Source organism: Aotus nancymaae, unplaced genomic scaffold (assembly GCF_030222135.1).
Source record: "Aotus nancymaae isolate 86718 unplaced genomic scaffold, 86718_ANA_hifiasm-v0.15.2.pri h1tg000058l, whole genome shotgun sequence".
NCBI lineage: Eukaryota > Metazoa > Chordata > Mammalia > Primates > Aotidae > Aotus > Aotus nancymaae.
The window spans coordinates 23,174,784-23,185,177 of NW_026988472.1; the positions used below are offsets into that span (position 1 = coordinate 23,174,784).

Here is a 10,394-nt window from a genome sequence, read left to right on the forward strand (position 1 = left end):
AAAATGTTACCAGTGACATTCTGCTTTGCCAAAAAGCATTTCTTTTCTCCACCAGGACTCTCCAAACATGGGTTTTCTCTATAGATAACATTTAGCACTTGAAAGTAATGTATCTATTTGTTTACTCTTTGTCTCCATCAAGGGAATTTATGAGAAGATATTTGTTAAGTATCATATCACCAGTGCCCAGAAAAGTGTGTGTTGTGCCTAAGTTAGTCACCAAATCTTTGTTCAATAAAGGAATAAATGGTATTTTTCCATCCTACTTCTTTAATGCTTACCTAAGTACTCATATATTACTAAAAAAAAATCCTCGGTATTTTAGGGATGGGTTTTTTTTTTTTTTTACTTGTCACAATTCTAGAATCAATACAGCCAAAAAAGAGTTTTCCAAGAATCAATAATCTCTTTTTAGTGATATCCTAGAGTTTTAAATTTGTTTTGGCACCTAAACAAAAAGACCAAGGCTTTGACATCCTCTAGACTGACACATCCATACTATGCTTCTAAGAAGCTGATGGTTCCCTTCAGCTCATACTACAATGCTTACTTCCTTTCCTTGCTTAACACAGCCATGGCTTGTGGTCCCAAGAAGCATCTGAAGCAGGGGGTAGCAACTCCAAAGCATTGGATGCTGGATATATTGACTGGTGTATTTGCTCCTCGTCCACCCTCCAGTCCCCACAAGTCGAGAGAGTGTCTCCCCCTCATCATTTTCCTAAGGAACAGATTTAAGTATGTCCTGACAGGAGATGAAGTAAAGAAGATTTTGCATGCAGCAGTTCATTAACATCAAGGACAAGGTCCAAACTGATATAACCTACCCTGCTGGATTCATGGATTTCATCAGCATTGACAAGACGGGAGAGAATTTCTATCTGATCTATGACACCAAGAGTCACTTTGCTGTACATTCTATTACACCTGAGGAGGCCGAGTACAAGTTGTGCAAAGTGAGAAAAATCTTTGTGGGCCCAAAAGGAATCCCTCATCTGGTGACTCATGATGTTCGTACCATCTGCTACTCTGAGCCCCTCATCAAGGTGAATGATCCCGTTCAGATTGATTTGGAGACTGGCAAGATTACTGATTTCATCAAGTTCGACACTGGTAACCTGTGTATGGTGACTGGAGGTGCTAGCCTGAGAAGAATTGGTGTGATCACCAACAGCGAGAGGCACCCTGGACCTTTTGACATGGTTCACGTGAAAGATGCCAATGGCAACAGCTTGCCACCCGACTTTCCAACATTTTTGTTATTGGCAAGGGCAACAAACCATGGTTTTCTCTTCCCCGATGAAAGGGTATCTGCCTCACCATTGCTGAAGAGAATGGCAAAAGACTGGTAGCTAAACAGAGCAGTGGGTGAAATGGTCCCTGGGTGACATGTTAAATCTTTGTACGTAATTAAAAATAATGTGGCATGAGTAGAAAAGTAAAATGCTTACTTCTACTACAGAACAGTGAATTTGGAACACTTATGTTCAACTTTCAGTATACTATTACCATAAAATTTTTCAAATTTTAAACTATAAGCCGATCATAACATGCACACTCTGCATGCTTTTATTTCTCTCTCTCCTTTGAAACATTTTCTCCTTTATTATCCCTTTATTATCCCATGCCAAGAGATGTTATGGAAATTAAAAAACGGTTGAGGAAGGAAGATTCTGTAAAAAGATCCACTTTCTATGATGAATGCGCTTAGAATGTGGATTTTTATCGCTCTCTCTTTGCCTGTCTTCCTGGAACCCAGCATACCTATTGTGTTAATTTTTGCATATATCGCATCTATGAAATTATGTTGTATATTATATTTTCATTTATATTTACTTATATTTCCCATCAGATTGTGAAATCCTCGAGATCTGAAGCAATTTTCATATGCATTTTTTTGGTCTGTCCTCCATGCGTTGTGCATAACATGTGCTCCATCATTGTTTCATTGAATGGAACATGTTCTTGAACAAGAAAAATGGCACTTTTAACCTGCTTGGCTTATTTATCTGCAGTGTCTCATTTTAGGAAATCATTAGTAAAAGACCGGAGCTGATTCTATAGTGCTAATAAGAATATAATATATATGATGGTAGATGTGAAGAAATGCAGGTTTCAACTCAATGAGGAAAGTTCTTTCTCAACTCTGTTCACCAGTGGAATGGTTTCTCCGGAGGCAATAAATTCTTCAACACTGAAAGCATTAGAGTAGGGAATGCTGGCCATCTTTGAATAAAGGAGGACTTCATTGATTTTGTGAAATGTGTCTGTGCTGTTTTCAAACAGTTAAATAGTAATTAAATACAAATAATGCAATAAACAAATTCAATCTCTTGTTGGATGTTTCCTTAAATATTCTGTCTAAACACATGATGCTATCTTTTGCATTTCAGAAGTAAAAGTTAAGAGAATTATATTTTGATTTTACTTTTTTGTTTTTGTTTTGTTTTGTTTTGTTTTTTTGCACTCTTGTATATTCTTCAATACCTGAAAGATGAAGAACACTAAGTTCATTTTATACATTGTAGAACTCAGCCATCAAGAATATTTCAATATCCCCAAGAAAACTTGCATTCTTCAGATTCCAGAACTCAAGCTACACTGACTCAATTTTAAGAAATTAGGCTGGGCACGGTGGCTCACTCCTGTAATCCCAGCACTTTGGGAGGCCAAGGCGGGCGGATCACCTGAGGTCAGGAGTTCAAGACCAGCCCGGCCAATATGGCAAAATCCCGTCTCTACTAAAAATATAAAAAGAATTAGCCAGGCGTTGTGGTGGGTGCCTGTAATCCCAGCTATTTGGGAGGTTGAAGCAGGAGAATCGCTTGAACCCAGGAGGCAGAGATTGCAGTGAACCAAGATCGCACCATTGCACTCCAGCTTGGACAACAAGAGCGAAATTCCCTCTCAAAAAAAAAAAAAAAAAAGAAAGAAATTAAAACTGTAAATAAAACAGGTAATCAGTAACATGTGGACTGTGATATCTAGCACCATTCCAGACTCTGTAAAGTAATAAATTATAAAGAAGTGATTATCTCTACTAAAAATGTATTTATAATATAATTGAAGAGACTTTCAGCTACATAAATACCAATTATGGAATGATGCTTTGCATTATATATAATCAACGTATGACATCATAGTAATCTAAATTATGTACTAGGCTGGACACAGTGGCTCACGTCTGCAATTCCAGCACTTTGGGAGGCCAAGACGGGTGGATCCCTTGAGGTTGGGAGTTCAAGACCAGCCTGGCCAACGTGGTAAAGCCCTGTCTCTACTAAAAATGCAAAAATTAGCTGGGCATGGTGGCACATGCCTGTAATCCCAGCTATTGAGGAGGCTGAGGCAGGAGAATCGCTTGAACTTAGGAGGTGGAGGTTGCAGTGAGCTGATATCATGCCACTGCACTTCCAGCCTGGGCAACAGAGTGAGACTCTGTCTCAAAAAAAAAATTATTTACCTAATTTGGGTGTTAAATTACTGGTACTGAAATCTGTAGACCTATCTTTGTTAAAAAGTAGTAATCTGATAAAGACAATAAGTGGACTTTGAAGAAGGTGAGCTCTTGCTTTGAGAGTGAACTTGGTTACAGAAGTTGTGCTGAAGTTGAGGCTCAGGCTGCTTCTAAAAGATAGGAAAGATGTTGATGGCTAGAGGGTATCAGAGGAGAAGAATGTGTCATTTGTGAGTAATTTATTTTTGATTTGGAGCAAGGTCTTCATTAGTTGATCACTGTACTTACTTTTGGTCTCCTGGTGTCACTTTATTCTGCTGCCATTATCAAGAAGGTTTAATAGAAATTTAATATGAATATTGAAACACTAACATTACCAAATAGAAGTCATAAGATATAAACAAGTAACTAAATATTTTTATTCAAAATTACCTTTCTTTTTCATTTCAGTTCTTTTCAAACATCTGGATAAGAGTAGGAATGTAATTTATTCACTAGGGCTATTCTTAGAATTCACGTAATTCCAGTCTCATGAATTTTAAGTTACTCTTTTGCTAAATTTGTTTTTTTCAAATCTTCATTTGTTATTCTAGTATGGATTTTTGTTAACTATAAAATGTTTGCAAGTGTGAAATTAGCTGGGTGTGGTGGTGGGTGCCTGTAATCTCAGCCAGCTGGGAGGCTGAGGCAGGAGAATCACTTGAACCTGAGAGGCAGAGGTTGCAGTAAGCTGAGATTGTGCCACTGCACTCCAGCCTGGGCGAAAAAGCAAGACTGTCTCAAAAAAAATATATTGTAAGCTTGAAAGGGTGGTTACAACTTACAAATTACAAGATAGTCTGTTTACTTTCCCTCCCTAGGAGAACTGACGTTCCAGACTTAACTGTTAAGTGGCTATGCAGGTAACAAGGAATTAAGAGTTAGATCTGGTCTAAGGTAATAGGGATAATAGATCCTAGAGAGTAGATGTTTAAATATTCACATTCAAAAAATAAGAACCTGAGCCAGCCAAACAACGAGGGGATATTTGTCTTACCAGCAATGAGTCTGAGACCCCTCATCATAAGTCATTGTCTTTTAAAAATATTAACTTCAGCTTTTCAATGTGCTATTAAAATTTTCAATGAATAACTTGTTTTAGTAACTTTTCAATCCCTTTTGAGATGACTGGATAAAGTTGCATCTACTTTAAAACACAGAATTTTGAATGTATTTATTCAGCCATTTATTCATCAACAATGCTGAGCGTCAATTTCCCTAGGCAAAATGATAAAAATGGCCATTTTCTTCCATCTGGAAGACTCACAGATAAGTAGCTCTTATAATACAATGAGATAAGTGCTATCTGTAGACACACATAGAATGTATTTATAAATAAAATTAAGAATATAGTTGACTAAAAAGAAAAATTCAAATTTTAAGGCATTTCACTTTGACAGAATATGTAACCAAAGACACATCGCATAGAATTGACTTGAAACTCAAAGTACAGTCTTAATAAGGAAGCCTATGGCATATTTAGATAATTTTAAATTATAAATGTAATGTTATTTATTTTTAAAAGTCTGTTCACTCAGATATTTGTCTAAGGCTGATTTTTTCTTTCATATCCATTACTAATTATACATTTTAGTGAGATTATTACTGTGAAAATGAGAAAAAACAAAATGGCAAACAATTTTGAAAGATCATGCATAAAGCTTTTAAAATGTATTTGGCCTATCGTGGTTTATGTCTAACTTGATTTTCTGTGCAGTTGAGTTTATAGAGGGATCTTTTCATCCCGTGATTCTGTTTCCACTTTTTTAACAGACATTTAAGTGAAGTAAGTTTAAGAAGTTTATGAGGCTACTTACAAAAATAGAATATTATAACTCAGGATAGTGGCAGATCAAATAAAAGGCATTCCCTAAACTCTATGTATTCTATTATTCAGCAGTGGACTTGATTAATAAAAATGAATAGAATGCAATCATTTTAACTTTAATAAATAGGATTCTGTTAGAATTTTTGTCCAAGAATGTTAGAGTTATGAGTTTAGACCAATTTGAGGATAATAAATAGGAAAATCCCTAGCAATAAATATGGTAATATAGAAACAAATCTTTTTTTATGGGTGGCATTGAGAAAGAAGCAAATGGCAAGAATTTATGTGGAGAACTAGGGACAGCTCAGAACTTCTACTAACTACAGAAGAGGGATAGAAGGAGGGCCATATTTATGATCTCTTGAAGTTCTAAACACAATAAAAGGAGCTAGTTTTGAGGTGTTAAAAATGGCTGTCTTCTCCTCTCTCATATTAGTATTTTCTATCAGTCTTTTTTGAAATTCGTAATGAAAATTACATATTTGTGATGAATAACTATAAACAAAATTATTTAAAAACAATCTACTTAAATCCATATTTACTTTAGCTCTATCATTTGAAAAAGTATTTATTTTTCTCATTGTGCTATTTAACATTATAATGCTTTCATCTGAAGAAAATGAAGCTGTTAAGATAGTACATGTGTATGCAGGTGGGTACATCAATCTCTGCAGATGCAACCAACTTCCTGTGGAAAAGGGATACAGCTTGTCTCATCTCATAGGTTACAGGGAGCTTGTGATTCCTTTATGTTAGAAGACTGGGGTAGGTCTAATGTTTAACGAGCACCAACAATATCCAAAGCACTGGGATAGCTGGTTTGTTACTTTTTACCATTTAATCTTCCTGATATTTCTGTCTTGGACCCCATCTACACATTGATCCTCTACTTGTTTATCAATGAACTCTTGCACTTCTCACAACAACCAATCCACACTCATTAGTCTTCTCAAACAGGACTCCATTTTCTTCCCCATTCTTGATCTTTACCAGGTAAATGCTGGTATCTCCTCTCTCACAGAGGAAAAGGGACTACATGAAAGGATTCTTCCTAAACCTTCTTATTGCCTTCTCTCAGTCTCAGAGTAAACTTGCTATGGGTATGCTTCATCTAATCCTAGATAACCTGTTCTTGGACTCTTCTTCATCACTTACTACAGCTCCTTCTCTGAGAATAGTGCTTTCACGTTGGCTCTCAAACATTCTCAAGCTTCAAAAATCAGAAGAAATCCAAACCTTTGCCTTTCCTATGCCATACATATTTCTCAGGAGAGGGATCTGTATTTGCAGCTTTTATTCTTGTATGAATAGTTTTCTCCCCGACCTCCCAAACCTTTCTTTTGGTCTACTGCTGTAGTGTAACAGCCAGTTGCTTTACAAATAGCAAATCCAATGGACCAATCTCAGCCTGTGTCTTGCTGGATCTTTGTCATACTTAACCTGACTGATTAAGCATTTGCTCTCATAATTCTGGGCATTTGATATAATGCTTCATCTCAGTAGCCTGCATTTCTTCTCCATATCTTTGACAATATTTATTCTTAGTTTCTTTGTGAGTTCTGTTTGCAAGATGAATGTGGGGATCTTCAAGACTCTTTTTGTTTCACTGGGGTTATTACCCTTTACACATCTCCTGGGAGATTTTGTACACTCCCATAGTTAAATTACTGTTAACATCACCATTTATCTCTATTTTTACCCTTCCATATTCAACTTATATATTCAGAGATATATAAAGCAAAGTCTCCAAGAAATGTGAGACTATGTAAAAAGACCTAATCTACGTTTGATAGGTGTACCTGAATGTGACGAAGAGAATGAATCCAAGTTGGAAAATACTCTTCAGGATATTATTCAGGAAAACTTTCCCAACCTAGTAAGGCAGGACAATATTCAACTCCAGGTAATACAGAGAACACCACAAAGATATTCCTCAAGAAGACCAACCCCAAGGCACATAATCATCAGATTCATTAGGGTTGAAATAAAGGAGAAAATACTAAGGGCAGCCAGAGAGAAAGGTCAGGTTACCCACAAAGGGAAGCCTATCAGACTCACAGCAGATCTCTCAGCAGAAACCCTACAAGCCAGAAAAGAGTGGGGGCCGATATTCAACATCCTTAAAGAAAAGAACTTTCAACCCAGAATTTCATATCGAGCCAAACTAAGCTTCACAAGCGAAGAAAAAATAAAATCTTTTGCGAACAAGCAAGTACTTAGAGATTTCACCACCACCAGGCCTGCTTTACAAGAGCTTCTGAAAGAAGCACTACACATATAAAGGAGCAACCAGTATCAGCCTTTCCAAAAATATATCAAAAAGTAAAGAGCATTAACATAATGAAGAATTTACATCAACTAATGGGCACAATAGCCAGCTAGCATCAAATGGCAGTATTAAACTCACATATATTATTATTAATCCTAAATTTAAATTGACTACATCCCCCAATCAAAAGATACAGACAGGCAAACTGGATAAAAAGCCAAAACCCGTCAGTATGCTGCATCCAGACCCATCTTACATGCAATGATACACAAAGACTCAAAACAAAGGGACGGAGGAAGATTTATCAACCAAACAGAGAGCAAAAATAAATAAATAAATCAAAAGCAGGAGTTGCAATTCTCACCTCTGATAAAATAGACTTTAAAGCAACAAAGATCAAAAGAGGCAAAGAAGGACATTACATAATGGTAAAAGGATCAATGCAACAAGAAGAGCTAATGATCCTATATATACACGTACCCAATACAGGAGCACCCAGATACATAAGACAAGTTCTTAATGACTTATAAAGAGACTTAGCCTCCCACACAATAATAGTGGGAGACTGTAACATCACATTATCAATATTAGACTGATCAACGAGACAGAAAATTAACAAGGATATCCAGGACTTGAACTCAGACCCGGAACAAGTAAACTTAATAAACATTTATAGAACTCTCCACTTCAAATACACAAAACATACATTCTTATCAGTACCATATCATATCTATTCCAAAAGTGACTACATAATTGGAAGTAAATCACTCCTCAGTAATTGCATAGCATTTCATAGGTTTAAATGAAATATTGGTTGGCTGCTTGTTTGTTATTTTCTTCCCTTATTCCTTCCTGTCTCCATTGTTAAGCACAATTATTGGCATAAAAGAGGTTTTCAATAAAAAAAAAAAAAGGAGGTGTGAATAGAATGATTACTGCAAAAGGTTTTGGTAGGCAATAAAGCACTATCAAAAATATAAGGTCTTATAATCTAGGTAATCAAATAGTACTTTACAGAAGCATATGTTCATACATGGTTAATGTTGGAAATGACCTGGGAATTCATGAAATTTACAGATGGGGAAACAGATCTGGAGAGGTGAAGGAACTTTTCAAAGTTCTTAGCTGGATATATAATGGTAGAGAATTTAGAACACTATGAATAGTGAGTGACCTGTTAGCTGAACCACCACTGTGCAAATCTGATAAACTTCTAGTTTTAGCTCTGCTACTATCTAGTTATGACTTTCTCAGAGTTGAATTTGAAATTACCCTACAATTACATTGTCCACAATTCCCAAGTGCAGGTGTAGGCATTCACCATGCTCTTTTCCCATTCCTTCTCAACACAGTATTCCAGACAGCCATGACCAGCCTTCCAGAAACTGGTTTGCCTGCTTTAGATTCTCCTTTTCTATTCAGTTGAGGTTCATTTGTTGTTCTATGGTCAGAGTGGTTTTTGTTTTTAGATTTTTGTTTTGTGCTTTTTTTTTCGAGCCCCCTATTCTTTAGCTGTCTGCCATTTAGTGGCAAACTAATTCAAAAGACATCAGTGAAATTAATAAATAATCATGGGAAATGGAAGCTGTGGAGGAAAGCTGGAATAACCTGTTCATTTTGCAGAAAATATATATTTAAGTCAAATTAACAAATATTTAATTGGTGCCTATTAGATATGTGGTCTTCTAGCCTTTGAAAGGAATATTCAAGGAAGTATAATAGAACCCATGCTCCAGGAGTTTACAATATTCTATAGGATATTTTATATATCAATTAGATAAATAATGCTACTTTTCCCATAATTAGTAATAATTGCCACCACTTTCAGAGTGTCTACAGATGGTGGACTTGATACATATTTCATCTTATTTAGCATTACAAATAATTACTATTATTTCCACTTTATAAATGATAAGACTGAAACTTAGAGAGTTTAAGTCATTTGTCCTAGGGCACACAGACTGAGTAACATAATCAGAATTTGAATTTACATTGGCCTGACTTCAGTTTGTACTTTGTATGAAAGTTTAAGATGTACTTTCTCTTGCAAATTATATGTCTGATTACAGCCAGTATTATAAAGTCTGAGATGACATGCTTATTTTCTCTAAAATTTGATGCATCCAAATAATTAGGGATAGAAGCAAGGAACACTTAATTTTAAAACACCAGCCAATAACCAGGTGAAATTTTGCCAAGAACCAAAACTAGCCTGGAAGTTTCCTATCCCAGCTGTTGGCCTTTCCATCTTCAAAATGTAGAGATCAACTGTTTGCTTTAAATTTGCCTTTTAAAGTATTCAAGTGCAGAGCTGGGCATGGTAGCTCATGCCTGTAATCCCAGCACTTTGGAAGGCTAAATTGGGAGGATTGCTTGAGCCCAGGAGTTTGGGACCATCCTTGTCAACATAGCAAGACTCCATCTCTATAAAAATAAAAGAAAAAAAATAAAGTATTTAAAAGCAATTTAATAATTAACTAATCCAGAATCCGTATATATTTATTAAAATTTTTTATGTACAAGCAGTTACTACATTTTTTTCTTTTTTTAGGCAGAGAACACATGTACTTAATTTTACACAGAACACTGAATTAGCCAGAATTATCTGAACTAGACACTCTTCATCCCATCCTGCTTTAGCTATCAATTCTTTTTGGAACAAAGATCTCTCCCCCTATGTGATTTTCAAAAAGATTCAGACTGTAATGTCATTGTAATTTGTTTAATGGAAACTGGGAGCAGCAGTATAAACATACTTACCCCAAGTTTTATTGTGATTGTTGTGTCCTGAGCTATATCCTAAA

The 10,394-nt window shown here is 35.8% G+C and overlaps 1 pseudogene; it reads left to right on the forward strand.

Moving 5' to 3' along the window:
• The first annotated feature begins 574 nt into the window (after positions 1 to 574).
• On the forward strand, positions 575 to 1,369 carry LOC105705498 (small ribosomal subunit protein eS4, X isoform-like; annotated as a pseudogene).
• Positions 1,370 to 10,394: the final 9,025 nt, after the last annotated feature.